Source organism: Danio rerio, chromosome 13 (assembly GCF_049306965.1).
Source record: "Danio rerio strain Tuebingen ecotype United States chromosome 13, GRCz12tu, whole genome shotgun sequence".
In the NCBI taxonomy this organism is placed as follows: domain Eukaryota; kingdom Metazoa; phylum Chordata; class Actinopteri; order Cypriniformes; family Danionidae; genus Danio; species Danio rerio.
In genome coordinates this window covers 23789574-23809367 of record NC_133188.1, presented here as the reverse complement: position 1 = coordinate 23809367, position 19794 = coordinate 23789574, and the positions used below count along the sequence as shown (strand labels likewise).

At 34.1% G+C, this 19794-nt stretch overlaps 2 non-coding genes across 2 annotated transcripts in view; one reads left to right on the top strand and one right to left on the bottom strand.

The window, feature by feature from the left end:
* Positions 1-19794, bottom strand: part of ccdc172 (coiled-coil domain containing 172) — a 216616-nt gene that overhangs the window by 36143 nt on the left and 160679 nt on the right. The gene's annotated exons all lie outside the window — the stretch shown is intronic.
* trnak-cuu (transfer RNA lysine (anticodon CUU)) lies at positions 1242-1314 on the top strand. Its single transcript has one exon. It is a non-coding gene; the product is annotated as a tRNA-Lys (tRNA).

Sequence of the window (19794 nt, the reverse complement as noted above, 5' to 3'; positions counted from 1 at the left end):
GACACTGACAGGAGGGTATAATGTATGTATGTGTGAAATGTACCATGTATATGCATAATATGGAGTGTATATGTATAATATGTATGAAGTGTATCATGTCTCTGTATATGTGTAGAGTACATCAATTGTATGTGTATCATGTGTATATGTATGAAGAGTGTCAATGTTTAGTATGTGTATCATGTGTGCATATGTATCGTGCATATTTATGGAAAGTGTATAGTATGGAATGTATATGTATAGTATGTATGGAGTGTATCATGTCTGTGTATATTTATAGAGTGTACCATGTGTATATGTATGGAGAGTGCTTATGTATAGTATGGAGTGTAAATGTATAGTATGGAGTGTATCGTGTGCTTATGTATGCAGTGTGTCTATGTATGGAGTGTATCATGTGTATATGTATGGAGAGTGTATATGTAGAGTATAAAGTGTGTATGTATGGTGTATCATATGTATAGTATTGAGTGTATCATGTGTGCATATGTATGCAGTGTGTCTATGTAAGGAGTGCATCATGTGCATATGTATGGATAGTGTATCTGTATAGTATGTATGGAGGGCATCATCTCTTTGTATATCATGTACTGTATTTATGGACTGTATCATGTGTATATGTATAGCAAGGAGTGTATATGTATAGTATGTAATGTATCATGTGCATTTGTATAGAGTGTATCATGTGTATACGTATAGACAGTGTATATGTGTGAAGAATATCATGTGCTCAATAGCTCAGCGGTAATGTGATTCACCTCTTATACCTGAGTACTGGGTACTATCCCTGACAGGAGTGTAGAATGAAATGTATCATGTAATGTATGTTTGGAGAGTGGATAAGTATAGTATGGAGTGTGTATACTTATAGTATGGAGTTCATTTTTGTTCACCCAGCAGACCCTTTGAGACAAATTCCAGTGTTTCTACTACTGTAAGAAGCCTTGCTCAAAGTGTCTGGGGTGTAATAGGTTAGCGTGTTCCGCTGTTAACCGAAATGTTGGTCCTGCAAGCCCACCCATGGACGGAATAAACCTTTTGCAGCCTTGCAACGGCTAACATGTGCACTGGGCATAGGTCTAATGATACAAGATGACGTCAGGATTTAGCAGCTGACTGTTGTCCACTGCATGTATTGGCCAAGTCTTTATACCAGTTGGTTTAAAAACACCATCAAATTTAAACAGGTAGAGAAGTTGCTGATGAAAACAGTGACTAGCTCCTGGGAGAGGTTCATCACAGCCCGGCTAGCTCAGTCGGTAGAGCATGAGACTCTTAATCTCAGGGTCGTGGGTTCTAGCCCCACGTTGGGCGTTGCTGTTACCTTTCTCTATCTCTTTCCAGCAGCTTTCAATTGGCTGTTCCTTTTTGTTCACCCAGCAGACCTTTTGAGACAAACTCAAGCGTTTCTATCACTGTAGTTGGTCTTGATCAAAGTCTCTGTGGTGCAATCGGTTAGTATATATGGCTGTTAACTGAAAGGTTGGTGGTTCGACCCCACCCAGGGACAAAATGAGCCTTTCACCCTCTTGCAACCATTAACATTTACACTGGGCATAGATCCTAAGCCATGTTCTCTGTCTAGTGATACAAGATGACGTCAGGATTTAGCAGCTGACTGTTGTCCACTGCATGTATTGGCCAAGTCTTTGTACCAGTTTGCTTAAAACTGTAAAATATGGAAGAATCCCGGGAGGGTTGACAGGTATGTTCCTGACCGAATTAATGAAATACACTGTTTTCTAGTTAAAGAGCCCAAAACAAAGACAGACGTTCCGGCACGTAATGCACATTTTCAAAGCATAATATCTAACTTCAGCATTGTTTTTCAGATAAACAAGAATGTTTACTTGGCATGTTTCTTAAATATCTGCAAACATATTACTTTAGAAGAGTCAAAAACTTACATACAGCACCTTTAATACGCTACTAACTGCTAGTTGAAATGGGGTTATAAAGTAACTTGTAGTCAACAGTATGTCCAGTGGGGACCATCAACTGTATATATTCAGTGACGTAATGTAATGTAATAAAGTAATAATACTTGTTTATTTTTTTTTTTGTGATATATGTACTTTTCTTTTTTCTAGCAACTTTCAATTGTACATGACTTTAATTCCTCAATAAACCCTATACTTTTACTCTGATTTCCCTAAAATAATTCTGTCACTTGCTACAAAATGAAACCAAAGAAACAATGACTGCAAGTCAGTTTGACAAATCAGTGGTCAGCTCATGCTAGCAAATGTTTGATAATAATTGACAAAAGACTAACAGCAGACTAATCTCTAATACTTTAATGACTAAGTTGCTGTGTTGCAAAATTAAATACTAGTCAACAGTATATGTCTAAAATGGATCAGCACAATAAACTGTTGGCAGATATTAGCATTCAGTTTACTGATATTTACAAACTTGACGTGTATCTACAAAGCACTTGCAGTCAACAGTATGTCTAGCGTAGCATCAAAATATACAGTGTTACCTTGCAAATTACATGCAAATAGAAGATGAAAGCACAGGTTTATGTAATAGGTACTGAACTATTCTGATGAAAAATCAGACTGTCTGAAAAACTTACACCTACACTATCCCAAGCTCATTATCCTCAGCTGAAGCACAGCTAAAGCTCTCAAAACCTACTCAAAGATAACCTTGACAGACAGAAACACGTATCTGCGCCTTACAGAACTATCAACAGTACTGATAAAAGACCAGCGTGACCGAGATGTTGACCCACGCAGCAAGACAGACAGAGCGTGGCAGAAGAACAAGAGACAGTCACACTGTTCATAAGGGAACTTTCTGCACAGAACCTTCAGTTCTCATTGGCTGCCGATGGCAATTTTCTGTAACTGTTACAAAATTTTGATCCCCAGTGAAACGACAATATGCACTGGTTGACTGATCTGGATGTTACATCACAAAAAAAAAGAGGACTCGTCTTTAGGGATGGCTATGCATTTTTGAAGCTACATTTCCAGAGTCACTAGTATATAAATGAGGTTCTAACTACATACTGCAGTACTAAGAATTCAAATACATTCATTTAAGTTATTGTATGTTATCCCGTAGCGCTATTGAGACATTCGTATAGACTAAAAGACTGAAACACAGATTAAAAAAAAACTATATATGAGATATTTCATGTGCCAGATATGTACTCGGTGTACAAAGATACATCTAGATACTGTATGTACAAAACCCATCTATATCATGCGCTCCTTCATATCGCTTTGACACTATCTGCTTCCTAAGGCTGTGCGCGCCATTGTGTTATCTGCATAGATCAGTGTCAGAAAGACAGGCTCTCCTTCTTGCGACCAAGGAGAAGCAATTTTCTTGCATGTTACGTCGCAAATCAAAGATCTTCATAGTAATTGAATATGCGCTGATCCCGATGGTGCGGCTCACTGTAGGGGTCTGGGAAGTGGGGGTCTCCTGCGCTCGTGTCTGTATGAGATAGCATATGAACAGTAATGAGAGCAGACTCGGATCTGGCTCACGCTCAAACCATCATGCTGCTCTCCATTTGGGTTGAGAGATGGAAGAGATTTAACCTCCAAACAATGAGATTTAAACAAAAGCTTTTCAACTCATCCAGGGAGAGGCCTCGTGAATTTCTTTCACTTTTTTTTTTTTTGAAAAAAGAAGAGGAACGTTGTTGCATTATTCATATGAAAACTACATCTCAGCTGTATCAAGAATATAAAAGACAGTTCTAGGCTATCTAAGTGCGGCAACCTGCTGTTTGAAAAGTGGCTATTCTTCAGTAAACATGCCTCAATGAGACAATGAAAAAGTACAAACTTGTCTTCGTAACCAACTGCATTATGATATTATGATCAGTCCTGGAAAGAATACTAAAAAATCATACTCAAGTAAAACCTTTACATTAAACAAGTGTGTAAAAGTATATGTTGTAAATATTACTAAAAAATATGAGTAAAAGTAGCCTTTTTAAAACTTTTCAAGAATTGTATGAAATGTGAAATGTAATGTGAAATGTTGATGCCTTTAGCTACAAAGTGAAATCTTTGTAGCCTATGGGGCAAAATTCTAGCTGTGATGAAATGTAATGCACTTCGAACCCTGACTAACAAATTACGAGTATCCAGCAGTTCAACACCTTACAATAATAAGGTTATATCTGACATTTTGTCAAAATTGAGTTATTCTTATTAAATGACTACTTATTTACATTATGTGATGATTTTTTTTTTTTGTATAAGTTGTTTACATTTTAAGATGTTTTATTAAAAAAAAAAAAAAAATTATTTACAAAGTCAAACTCTAGCTTGGCTCTGTAAGGTTCTTTCTGTGAGCCAATTAGCATTTTGAATGCACACACAAGAGCCAATCAGGATCAGCTTTCTTTGTAATTTCGCCGCATTGCTCTGTTGACAGCAGGAAAGACCAGAAAGAAACACAAAATCAGAGTCGACTAAGTAATGCCGCACCACATAAAACCTAAAACTGAAAAAAAAAAAAAGAAAATTTTATGATTCAGGAGCGTTTTTTGACACGGAGATGAAATGAAAAACTTTACACTATTGGAAAAGAAACAGTTATTAAACATGTAAAATAAAAATGTAAGTTATTATACATATAAAACAAAAATAAAACTAAAACAAATAAAATATTTAATCAAACTGCATTTAAACAAAAGAAAAAGAAAAATGTTTTACACACACAAGCAAGCACGCACACACACACACACACAAACACACACACACACACACATTATATAATATGTGCGTGCTTAACTCTGAGTTGGTCTACTCAAAATTGATTGAACTCAGATCAGCTATTCTAAAACTGAAAACTGAGTTTCTATTCTCTCAGTAGATCAACTCAGACTTTAAGTTTAAACTCTGAGTTGGTTTAACCTCCTTACTGAAACAGGCCCATTGTTATTATATAGAAATTGCACTGTTATTACAATGCTATTACAATGTTTTTTTTTGTTTTTTTTTACAAATTAATAACAGTGTAATTACTACATAATAATATTTGTGATTACTGTTTAATGACATTACTTTTACATTGCTATTAGTATGTAATAACAATGAAAAATTATTACTATGTGATAACATTAAAATTACTATGCGATAGCATTGTAAAAACATCATAAAACAATGTTAATACAATGTTATTATAAAGTAAAAATGTTGTTAAATAGTAATTACAATGCCACTACATAGTACTAAAAATGTAAGACCAACGTAAGAAAACGTAAGTACATACATACGTATTACATAATAATCACAATGATATTATATAGTAAATACACTGTTATTACATATTTACAAACCAATAACAGTGTAATTACAATATAATAACATTGTTATTACTATGGAATAACATTGCCATTACATTGTTAATACGATGTAATAACATTGTAATTAGTATGTAATAACATTATCATTACAATGCAATAACTATAAAGTAAAAACATTGAAATAATATTGTAATTACTATGTAATAATAGTTTTATAATTAAAATGTAATAGCACTGTAATAATAATGTAACAACATTATAATTACTAAACAATGACAGTAAAATTACTATGTAATAAAGAAATAACATTGTAAGTACAACACAATGACCATTACCGTACATAACATGTAATTACTTGGGCATTATAATGTTTTTACATTGTTACTATAATGTTATGACAGTGTTATCACATAGTAATAACAATAAAAATAAATTTTTATTACAAAGTAATTAATGCTATTATATAGTAATTGTAATGTTATTACAAATTGATTACTATTGATTACTATAGTAACATCGTTATTACAATAATGTTGTATATACATAATATTACATTGTTAGTACTATGTAACAGCATTGTAAATAATGTTTGATAAAATTATAAATATTATGAAATAGCTTTGTGATAACTATGTAAAGATTGTAATAACATTGTGATGATTACTGTGTAATGTCATTGCAATTGCATTGTTACTGCTATTGAATTACATTGCAATTACTTTGTTATTACTATGTACAATAAACGTATTATATTACATAACAATTATAATTATGTAAATAAAATTATATAACATTGTGGTTACAATGTAATAATAACAATAATAACATAAAAACTATGTAATAGCAATGTAATAACGTTTTATATCACTATTACAATGCAATAACACTATTATATAATTATAATAACAGTGTAATTACATACAATAACATTGTGATTACTATGTTATAAAACTGTGTAACTATAACAACAACAAAATGACATGTAATTACATTGCTACTGAAGTGTTATCAAACTGTGTTATATATATATATATATATATATATATATATATATATATATATATATATATATATATATATATATATATAAATATATATATAAATATATATATATATATATATATATATTTATATATATATATATATATATATATATATATATATATATATATATATATATATATATATATAAATATATATATAAATATATAAATATATATATATATATATATATATATATATATATATAAATATATATATATATTTATATATATATATATATATATATATATATATATATATATATATATATATATATATATATATATATATATATGTGTGTGTGTGTGTGTGTGTGTGTGTGTATTTATATATATATGAATATATATGAATATATATATATATATATATATATATATATATATATATATATATATATATATATATATATATATATATATATATATATATATATATGAAGAACTAATAAAGTTATTTATTTTTCCGAATTTGATTATAATGCTATAACCTAATGTAATGTAATGTGTATTTATATAGTGCATTTATCTTGCAAAGTGCTTCACGATCACAAGGGGAGTCTCTTCACACCACCACCAGTGTGCAGCATCCATTTGGATGTGCACCTTTTGTAAAGCTGCTTTGGAACAATAATTATTTTGAATAAATAAACATTGAATTTACAGTTACAGTTCTGTTAATATTGAAATATGAAGGTGGTCTTTAAATAGACACAGAACAAAGCCACACTTAATTACAGTACATTTGGGACTTGATAAGTGCCAGTCTGAGTTCATATTGGACCTTGTCATTATGGGAAAAATAAAAGCATAAACCAATGGTTCTTAAAATGGGGGTTACATTAGTTATACATAACTATTATATTATTTTTTATTATATTATTACATTATATTATTTTTTATTTTTTGTCATAACTTTTCCACTGCATGGCCTTTTTTTCAGTTTACACTAAATTGGCTCCTATCCTACCTGTTTATTATATTATGATGAAGTTTAAAATCTGGGGGCACCAAAAGTTAGAAGAGTAAAATTTAAGTCAATAACAATTGGCCAATGGGAAAAATAAAAAATGAATAAACATAAATATAATATATGACCCTGGACCACAAAAACATTCATAAATCATTTATTCTTGGGAGCTTCTGATAAAAATCTGATGAAAAAAAAGCTTTACGTTGATGTATGGTTTGTTAGGATAGGACTATTGACAACAATACACCTGTACAACACAACAGGTTTTGTGGTCCAGGGTCACATATTATATTAATGATATATATAACTTGACTTACGAAAAATATAATAAATATTTTACAATTGTGCAAATGATGTGCAAACTCACAACTACAACAATACCAATATGTATAACATGTTGTGCGTGTACATCTGACGTTTCATTCTAAGCCACTAAAACGTTCACCTCAGATGTGGGCCCTCACTGTGATTGAGCGGTCCCTGCAGGCGGCCCTCTTACAGCCAGTCTAGAGATGAAAGCTTGTCAGTCAACAATGACAGGTCACAATTAGTGTGAAACCTCCAGCCAAAACCACAGGAGACACACATGTACATATCTACACTCCAAAACGTCAGAAGTCCAAGTCGCATGATCAAAACAAACACGCATGTACATGTCGCCTATAACGCAACCCTCCTTTCCTCGTTTTTCTCTCTCTCACAGAGAGCTGAGGAAGGAGCTGGTTAATCCCGGCATGATTTATATGAATATGGATCTTCTATACCACAGCACAGAGGCCTGAGAGCAATTACTCCTGAACAAAAACCTTCCCTGAGCTGTCACACATCATCCCGCAAGCGCAACACCGAACGGCCAGAGCAATTTATCTGCCTTCTGCATCAGAAATACTGACGCCGCAGTCATCTCTCTGTATGAAAAGTCTGTTCTTCACATATCACTTCATTTCTACACCACACACTTTATTGTTTGACACTCCGATACAGATTGCGTTACAGATATTGTGGAAAACAATGAAGCCTTTTCATTTGATCACCTGGTTTATGAAACCAATAGCTATTTTGGAGAGCCGGGAGTCTGGGGTTTGACGGGCACAGTCACATATGTCATGGAGACAAAACCAATTTGATAGCGTAAAATCTGAGCCACGAGTCATGAGGTTAATTTGATGTAACCGATTTAAAGTGCCAGTGCAGAGATGATGGATGCCGAGCCTCTGACAGAGATGTAGAAGGCTGAATAAAGCATGTCATCCATCTTGCACAGGATGACAGTGTCGTCATGACCCTCAGGAGAAATCCTTGACAAAGTGCCCTTCAGTGCAAAAGGGGACACTCTGCTGAGTGATTCTGGGGTAAATACAAGTTAGTGTAGGGTGGAGGCTTCAGATAGAATAGGTAGGGTAATCGGACATGGGACAGTTTTAGTGTCCCAAGATATTTCGTAACAATTATGTTTTGTCCATGTGGCAATCCACACAAATGTAGGCAGTGGATATTGGGGGAAGTGGCTTTTCAACATCTGTCTTCACCAAAATAGTTGCAACAAACTTTCAATTATTGCAAAAAAAAAAAAAAAAAAGAAAAAAAAATTGGCCCACGGTAACCTTTGAATTGTCCAGCTATCCCATCTGAAAAGAGTGGGAGAATGTCGGGGGTTGGGGTGGATGCCTTTAACAGAAATCGCCAATTTGAATATTGCTTTTAATGTAATCTTCTGTTTCTTAGTTTTACAGCTGAGCTACAAAAAATGACAATTCAATTAAACGATTCAATTAAATGTTGTAAATGAATCAGACTTTTAAAATGTAAATACTGTCACTTGACAAACAGTACATCTGACATTTACGAGCATATTAAGGTAAAGGCAAGTGTAGCTCGACTAGAGTATTCTGTATTGAACTCCATTGTGTTATAAATAGAATTGTTTATGTTTCTATAGTAATAAGTTCATTATAAAATGTTGAAAATATACTGCATTAGATATTAAATATGATTTAAAGCAACATATTCTAGTTTTTTTAATTATTATTTTATTTTGTAAACATTACTGAATAAATGAGGAAATTCTCTTTGGCAAATTTAATGTAATACAGTTTAGTATATATTCAGCCCACAGCCCTCAATCAAGTTTGGTTTTTAGCTCTTTGTAGGAAAACATTTGGGCACCCCTGCTCTAGTCACTGCAAAACAAAGACACACATGTATGTAGCTTACAAGACCCTCCATAAGGCATAATGTATGGTATGCTGTAAAAACATTTATCATATGGCCTTACCCCTAAACTCAGGAAACCTGTGGCAAATTCTGAAGGTTAAAAGACCCCGTTAAGTACAATTTTTAAACATTTTGAATTATGATAGTACAATACATGTCCTCATAAACCAGATTAATAGAGTACAACTAGGTCATACCCATGACATTATATATTTGTACGTCCTCGTAAATCACATAAACAAGTACACACCTGTTAGATCTCATTAATCAAATGTGCTCCTTATCATACTTAGACTAATTCAGTCTTTGTGGAAACCACACTTAACTGCAGAGGTGGTCAACAATTTTAAGTACAAGTTATAAAGAATGTGTCTCAAAACAGAACAGTTGTTATTGGAAAATTGCAATTAGATACCTAATTTACATATCGTGCGGGTATGGCTAGGCTTCCCTTATTTATTAGAGAACTTTTGCAATTTAGAGGTGAAATTTGGGCTTTTTATTATTTGAGTCTATTAAAAAATGATTAATTTGTGACTGTTTTAAAAAGCTGTAATTAGTGTGAAAAAAAATGCTCAGTTTTACATATGCTATTACATATCCACAACTCATTAGTTAGTAAGAAAAAGAAAGCTGAAGAGATTGTGCTTGAGATATGAACTGTTACATTATATTTTTACCTAACTTTTAAGTGATGTCTCACTCTACTAAACAGGGATATAATGGAAGCCCCAGTTTATAATATGTGTAACAAAATATAACAATTATTTTTAATCAATGGTGGATTCAATGATAATTGATGGTTATATAATCAATCAAGTTATGTAAATTAAAAAAGTTTAGTAAAAATATATTTTACATACAATGTATGCAGTATACAAAGTAAATAGCGTGATAATATATTGGTTTGTTAACATGAACTACCTATGAAACCCTTATACATAATTTATCAAATTTAAATTCATTTAATGAGTGACAATTTTTTACATTTATTAATAAATTATATTATATATGGTATAAAACTGTGGTATAAATATGGTATAAAACTGCAATGTGAAACAAATATTTATTGTATTGTACTCAGATACCTCACCAAATACAGTGTCCAACTTTAATGTAGTTTTTAAATGGCTGTGCAAATAGTATATAGCGCTGTCTTGAGCATTTTTAGGAAGTGTAACCAAAATCTGACATTTTTTGCACTGGAAAAAATGTACAGAGTAAACAGTCATAATGAAAACATGACAAAGCCATTATCTTGTTCATAAACAATGGTGTCAGGACTTTTCATCTGGATGACACTGACACTTTCATTGACATGAATACTTTTAAGGAATGAGCTCTCCATTTTGAGCAAGTGACATGCTTTTGCAAGTTATCAACTAGGTTTTGCAGTTTTTATTAATTGTTTTGAGAAATGCATTAACTTTTTAAAGACTTAAAAAGAAAAATTTTTAAGTCAATGTAAGAGGCTGTTAAAAGTGCACTTCAAATCCCAAAAAATGGATCTAAATTAAGATTTTATTTATACCTGCCATCAATCATGAGGCCAAGAAAATAAGACAAACAACTTTAAAAGTCTTGCAGTGGTGATTGCTACATAAATTCATTGGTTGTTCCAAATATCAGCAGTTTAATTAATTACATACTTTCAGATTATTTTCATTGCAATTGTCCCAAAGGGCACTTTTTTTTTTGCCAAACAAATGAAAAAGAAATTAAAGTAAATAAATACAACATGAAATCAATATTAGTGAACACTGTTTTAGAAGAAATATTTTTTTTTTTTTTTTTGAGTACTTTACCCATTTTTAAGTGAAAATACAAATTGTAAGTGTTTCTACAAGCAATTCAAGGTAGAAAGAGATTTAAGTGTAAAAATGTTGTACGTTGTTAACTAATACATAATGACTAGTGTTAACAAATGAGATGACATAAGACAGGGGAAGCACGATTGCCTCACAGCACCCGACTGGGTGAGTTGGCATTTCTGTGTGAAGTTTGCATGTTCTCCCCGTGTTCGCATGGGTTTTCTCAGTGTGCTTCGGTTTTCCCCACATGTCCAAAAACATGTGTTATAGGTGAATTGGGTAAGCTAAATCAGCCATAGTGTATGTGCGTGAATGAGTGTGTATGGATTTCTTAGAGATGGGTTGCAGCTGAAAGGGCATCCAGTGCATTCAACATATGCTGGAAAAGTTGACCAGATTAATAAAGGGACTATGCCGAAAAGAAAATGAATGAATGAATGACATAAGACAAAGTGTTATCATTTTATAATATAATATAATGAAAATATAAACAAAGTTTATATTTCCTAAAAACACAACATCTACTGTTGAATTAGGATGCTAGATAGCATTCATTGTCTGTTGTGTTGTTTTATTGAAGTCAATGTAAAAGGCTGTTAAACAATGCACTTGAAATTCACAAAAAACGGATCAATCTAAATTAAGATTTTGTTTATATCTGTCATCCATCCAGTCCAGCTCTTACTTCTCAGCTGTAGCAGCCAAATTGTAATATTTATTCTACCTGGCACAAGCCGCTGGAAATCAAGAGGCAGGTCTAATAATGTCAAAATCTATCTTGGGCCCAAAATGAATATCCGCCAAAGCAAACTGCCTTTGAGGACTCATAGATGCATTCAGTTGGCCTCCAAATTGCTTCAGCAGTGTTGTCAGTCAATTTGGCACACTCGCCTGTGACTCTAATTGATGCTGAATTTCCATATTGGTCACATCTGTGTAACAAATGCTATTTCATTCAAAGTGAATTGCAGACGAAAGAGAAGCGAAAGGAGGGGGAAGAGGGGTGAAACGAGAGTAAGAGTTCTTTTTTTTTCCTAGCAGAAACACCTGTGAGATGAGACCATACTAGCACTTTGGTGACTGTAAATAAAGTCTAGATGTCTGGACAGTGTTTTGTTTTAATATCCTAAACTGCAAATGATTACTTTGCACCTGGTACACATTCACAGGCCAACAGAAGACAAATGGAATTTGCAAATACATGTATTATTTGTAAAACATTAATAGCACAGTGTGAGTGCTTACACTATAAATAAGTCAAATGTATTGGACCCTCTTAATATTAGGTGTGTTTACTTTTATGTACAGACATTTTAACAAATTAGTGGATACCAGGCATGAGCTGTATTTTTTTTATGCAGTGGATACCCTTCCAGCCGCAATCCAACACTGGGAAACACCCATACACTCTTGCATTCAGACACAAAAACTAGGGACAATTTAGCTTATTTAGTTAACCTGTACCACATGTCTTTGGACAGTGGGGGAAACTGGAGCACCTGGAGGAAACCCACGCTAACACAGGAAGAACATGCAAACTCTACACAGAAATGCCAACTGACCCAGCTGGGGCTCGAACCAGCGATCTTCTTGCTGTGCTATCCACTGTGCCACCGTGATGCAGTTAGCGAAAATTAATTTATTTTAATAAGATGGTCAATGCTTGGAATATGGATTGGAAATCATGCTTAAAAAAGTACCAGCCAAATGGCAGGGGTAGATTCGGGAGCAAGTCAGCAATCAAACTCAATAATATACAGCACAGTGCTAAGACCAGTAATATATAATGGCAATATCGTGTAAAATTCGGCATCAGCATCTTTGCATTTAAGAAATGAGATGGAATAAAATATCTGTCCTTAAGAACAGTATGTGGTGCCTTCAAAACATCACCAGCCTCAGTCTCAGTGCTGCAGGCGGAAATGCAGAGGAACTTCAGAAATAACATAAAAAAACACCATGCACCATACAAGATGGTGTAGTGGTGTGCATTAAGGGGGTAAACTGAGACTCTTCCAGTTAAAGAAGAAATGAAAACATATTTGGAGAATGTGTATACTGTAAAAAAAAGTTTTGGATGGATTGCTGATGTAAATGCCAAGAAAATAAGACAAACAAAATGAAAATAAGTTCTACAGTGAATATTCCTGTATTAATTCATTGCCTGTTTCAAATACTAGCAGTTGAATTTATTGCTTTTAGATTGGTTTGATTCCAAATGTGCCAAAATGGGAGCGATGTTTCTGCCAAAAATAAATAAATAAATAAATTAATTAAATACAGTTTGAAATCAATATCATTAAACAATGTTTTCAAGAAATAAAATGTTACAATTTCTTCTAAATTATTAATTACATAACCGATGTCTAAGTGAAAACATTCATTTTAAGTGTTCCTACAAGCAATTCAGTGTAGAAAGAGATTTAAATGAATCTCCATACAATTTCACATTGCTACTAAAAGTCGATTCATTCTTCTGATCTGCTCATGTGCATTTAAATATGTATGAAATCTCAATGCAGGTTTGACGTCCTCAGCATCTGTTAGTGATGCACAAATCAGCTTTCCATGTGTAACCTAAGTGGCACCAAAATGGCAGCAATGCATTTTTAATGGCAGCCAGTCACCAGGGGGGCCCTTTCCCGCAGCACGCCACCGGGCCTCCGGCAGCAACATGTACAGGAGAAAGCGATCTGATTTCTGCAATCTGCATAACCCAGCAGCCATAATGACTCCAGCTTCGGCTTAATAAGAGAGCTTGTGTCCAAGCGCGAGTGTTTACCCTACAAGCCGATGGGCCCATTGCAAAGAAACTCATCAAAGGCCAGAGTTTGATAAAGCACTTCATTTAAGCAATTAAGTCAATGATAGATTCAATTAAGCTTTTTATGAGTTCAGGTGGAGCGGAGGACCGGGGGGTCTCGGCGGATTGGATTTGGGTACGAATTAAAGGTGGATGAGCTGAGAGGTCATACTGTGCATGCACAGGCTACACCACTCAATATTTAAAAAGAAGGAGCAAATTAACTGCTCATACCTTCATCTGGAGGTTTATCCTGCAGCGGCTCAGCACACTGACAGATAAGAACATAATGTGTCCCTGCTGTCTAAAAGCAAAATAGCTGCAATACGCTCTCATCTCAGCCCCTCCTTTTTATGTATAATTAATGGGTCTGCACTGTTGTGTTAAGTCATACACTAGTGTATATAATTTGGGGTTGGTCAGATTAAAGGTCTTTGTACACTAAAGTCTGAAATTTTCCTCAGCGTTTTTTCTGTATTCATATCTGTGAAATTCGTCACGCTCAGAAACTTTGCACAACGAGTTCGATGCGTATTAATTAATCTGTTCCAAAAAAAAAAAAAAAAGCAAAGCAAGCAGCAATGCTTAGTTCTCTCTCTTATTCAAAAAAAAGGATGTGTTCATCCAATTCATTGCAAGGTGAGAAAGGAGAGTTCATCTCCTTATCAAAGAGCTGCACGGGATTATCACAAAATTCAAAGATTATTTTGGGAAAGCAGTGGTATTTTGATACTTTGCTTACAATACTAAAGCCACATAACACAATTTTCCACCATTGGATACACTTGCCAAACAGTGGCATGGTAAAGGTGATCATCAGGCATTGAAACCAGCATTCAGGTAAAGAAGCCATGGCAAGATAACCGTTTTCAAGGTATACCAAGGTTTAACATTGCCAAATTGTTCTGCTATACTAATCTTATACTAAGTTATGAATAAGATTTTCTATTTACGTTTTTTTAAGATAACAATATCTCCAGCAGAAATCTGTGTTTTTAAAGTAATGAAGACTGCAGAAGTCAATGATTTAATTATTTAGCCTGAAATGTTTACTCCTTCAAAATATTATAAATGTTTCCTAAAATAAAATATATTGTATTCAAAGTGGAAAGTATTTTTATTTTATAATTTTTTTTTACACAGACATTTAAAATTAATATATTTCAAAGCAATAATCACAATACTGTGAAACCGTCATGTTTTTATACTCAAGGTCATCATACCATTAGAATCTTATACTACAGCAGGCCACAGAAGTTATGTACATCTTTCACTATATTTCACATTTTCTTTGTCATAAAGTGCTTATTGCACCATGTGACAGCATTCTGGATTTTGTCTTTGCTTGTCCAAATTGTCAAAACACCTCTCAAAAAGCTTTTTACAGATGTGAAAAATTAAAAAAATATCTAAGCCAATTCATTTCTGATGTAAAAAGTATCTTATATTAAGTTTAAAATACAAAACTCTAGACCAAATTCAAACTGTTTGATGCAGTATTTTTCTTAAATGACAAAAAGACATAAAAAAGGATTTTTTTATCACTCTCATGACACATCTGCACAGCAAAATATGGGGACCCAAAACAACTCTATGGGTGTTAATTTCAACACTTTGAAAGTGTCTCATGGGGTCCACTCAAAACAGACTTAAATCAACACTTTCAAAAGGGTTGGCACATTGACACCGAAGTAAGGGTTAATTTTAACTCAGGGCAGAGTTAAAAAATGTAACTATATTTAACACCACCTGGTGTAATATATTATTTTATTCAACTCTCTTGAGTGTAAATATGGTAAAAAGGTCAAATAGACTGTAAATTACAAAATAAAAAACATTTTATTTGAAAACATTCACAACTTCAACAATTCATTCAATTTTTAAAATGCAACAATGTCAAATTTGCTTTAAATGTTTTATTAGTAAAGACAGTATCAACAAAATATGATGTCCAAACTTGATGTTTCATCAGAGCAATTTGAAAGTTCAATATATCGTCACTCATAGTTTTCTTCTGAACGCATAGTTTTTTTCTGAAATTACATTTTAAACAACTTGGCGTGCAAATCTTTCACTTCGGGTGTTTCCTTGGTCCTCCATATCAAACACAGCAGTTTAAATGAAGGTATAAATGCTGTAAACTTGTGTGAAAACAAACTGGAGCTAGGAAATCTCATCAAGCATGTCCTGTGAATGAAGTGCTTCCCAGCCACAGGATGACCTTTTTATCCATGACGATGTACAGTAGTAGCTGCTGATCGCTCGTCTGGTGGTTCCTGATGCACGGATATACTGTAGGGTGATGCTCATTTAAGAACTCTTCAAGACTCCAGCATGACTAAGAAAAATGTTTGAAAACAAATTGCAATCAAATTCTATGATATATTTAAAAGAACATTTAAAGTAAATAAAACATTCAAGAAATCTAAACTCACCTTTTGAAAATCCACATGATGATCCACAACTTGACTCTCCCAGCTGGTTGAGGTGACAGGATATGGAAGAGTAGAAAAAACACATACATCACTGTTGGATCTCCAAAAACAATTAGGTTAACCACTATGACTAGAACTGGAAAAACAGGCAGCTGTCTGTCCAGAATCCTGAATTTAACACAACACTTGGAGCAAAATTTAGAGGAGCTTAAAATCTTTTATATCATTTAGTGATGCTGACTTCCCTAAAATATTGGCCACAGTGTAAAAAATATTCATAAATTTACAGTTTTCTGTAAGCGTGTGCGTGCGTGCGTGCGTGTGTGTGTGTGTGTGTGTGTGTGTGCGTGTGTGTGTGTGCGTGCATGTTTCTTTACCAGATTCAACTTGTTAGGCCCTTTCAGGTCCAGTATTGACGCCACCTTTCCTGGAGTCTAGCAGATGTTTCAGGTCCAAATATAATCTAAAATATTAGGATAAGCAGAAGAGGAAAAGTGCAAAGCAAAGAGCAAAACATTATTTAAGTAACAGTTCACCCACAATACAAAACTTATCACCTTCATGTCATTTGTTATTCTCTAATGCTCTAATACCCTCTCAGCTTATTGTAAAACAAATACAGAACTTTATCAAACATACCTTCATTATTATCACCACATATGACCAAGAAGGTGTGCTTGGTCATTTCACCAACTCTGGAAAATACACCATCCGTCTCTAATCAGCCACCGTCACAGGGTCTTGTGTTATTGTACAGAGAACTGTGGCTGTTAAAAAACAACAACACATTAGTATCTAACACATATGCATAACCTTCAGATAAAAAAGAGAGATGAACATCACAAAGTATGCCTCAAACATTTTCACATATCTTTTGATTCAGATGTTGATTATTGATAATAAATCTACAAATCAAACCTGTATCATCATTAGGCTGCTCAAATATGAATCAGTTGATTAATTTTACAGACAGGTGGCTGTTTACAACGCACTAATAAAACGGAAATGTTGTGTACAGTACATGCTAAGTTTAGCCTATAGTTTTAAGCACAATATCATGCGGGAGAAAAAGCTTGACTAAGATGTTCCTGCCAACAGAAATAGCCTAACTTACTAACGTCAGACATCCCGAGTTGGGAAAAGTCATTTTCGGGGGATACAGAGTTGATTTGCGGGAGGTAGCGGGAGAGATGAGTACCTAAAGAGCAATGGGATGAGTTGCGCGCGACGTACCTAAAGAGCGGTGGGGGTGACTTGCGCGCGACGTACCTGAAGAGCTGGGAGGGATGCGGTGGAGAGGGGCGTGCAAAGTGTTTAATGACCGGGCGGGAGACGCGCGATATCCGGGAGATGATCATTCATTTGCGGGCATCTACTTGGGCAATAACGTTAACGTTAGTCCCGCAACTTCCGGGAGACTTCTGTAACGTTAAATGTCTGATAAAGTGCAAACGCGGTCATTTAAAGACATTAATGTTAACATTCCGACTTTAATGGTTGTCAACACTTAATATAATTCAAGCGTACGTTATCACACGAGTCTAAGTTATGGACTAACGGTATATGGACGGCCACGAATGAACCAGTTTAAAAGGGCCGCGGTGTTTAAAATAACCAAATTAACGTACACTAATAACAAACAATCATTTGTTTCAGTCAGGAAGCCTTTTACAAGTAAGCATATGTTCATTTACTCACCAGATATGTTTTAGAAACTCTCCAGAGCTTATGGAAACCGTCCTGTGTTGCCGTTAGCATCCGGGCAGAGTAGGCTAACGTTAGGCGGCTCCGGGGATTCCCTCGCTAGTTTGCTTGGAATTAAAGGAGAAGTGTCGATTTTATTTTACAGATGGGTAACAACGCACAAAATGGCATTAAGCGTGACAGAAATGTGTTGAACATGTACATTTGATGTTTTTATGCACTATGTATGCGTGAGCATATATAAAAACATTCTTGAAAAGAAGTCAATAGTAATGCAGTTAAGCTAGATACACAAACAACCATGAATGAACCGCAGAAGTTTAAAATTGTAACTCCATTCTAAAGTTATTAACTTCACAACATGTTTACAACTGTATTTCCTCAAAGAAAGTCTGTAAAATACCAACATTTAGGTAGTTTGACTCACCAGTTGCTGTTCTAAATCTCAGATGGAAAATGGCGTCTGGAAAATTCTTTAGTGACTGGGGCTGCATGAATTCCCGGATGTTGGAAATAACACCACCAAGTGTTAAAAAGATAACTCCTTGATTTCGCACTGAATAAAAACAATTCTAACTCTTATTATATTCATTTATCAAAATCTAACTCTTTAACGTCAACACTTTACTCTCAAATGCTTCAACACCGAGAATTTAACTCTGATGAATTTGCTGTGTGGGAGTTTTAAAATGTGGTAAATAATGCAGTTATTTTATTTATTTATTTATTTATTTTATTTATTATTATTATTATTATTTTATTTTTATTTTTTTGAGGGGGACTTGTGTCATGACAAGGAAGCCGTTTGTTTGTCAAACTTTTGCTTCCAGAGGTTTGTTGCTAATCAGTTCCTCCAGCATAATGTGATTTATGTAATTACAGAATTTAACACAAAATTAACCAGGCAAATTCAGCGATGCTTGCAATTTTTGTGAATTGCCACAGATTTCCCACTGATTTTGAGCAGCATTAAATGTGTTATGTGATGTTTTTGCAACACACACATTCATCTGAAGTCCACTTAAAGTACATATAGGCTGTATGCTCTAAATTCATCACTAAACTTCTAGTTGCTGTAACTATCTATGTATGCTCTCACTATAAGCGCACATACTCTCTCCTCACAAACACACTAGAGGGTTGCACAGACTAGTTGACTGGTCGACTTTATTGCTCTGCCAGGTCGCTTTTTGACTGACGTCCACTAGTCGTTTTGTGCAGATCATGTGGTTTTTGACCTGAACGACACAGCAACCGTACTAATGAATGTAGGATCACCGAATAAAAGTAGTTCATTGCCCTCCGATTATTGAAATTAATTTAAATTTTATTTTTCTTTTGTCAGTGTCAAAGATTCACATGAATTTTGAGTGAACTAAATCGTCAAAAAGATGTCAGCCAGTTAGATCAATACCCTGGAGCAGATGATAGCCAATCGCGTTTATGCAAAACTGGAAAGTAATGTGATTGGATGTTGTCCTCTGTGATGCACTGACGCTCACATGTGTGGTGAAGATGCACGCAGTGACAGGAGAC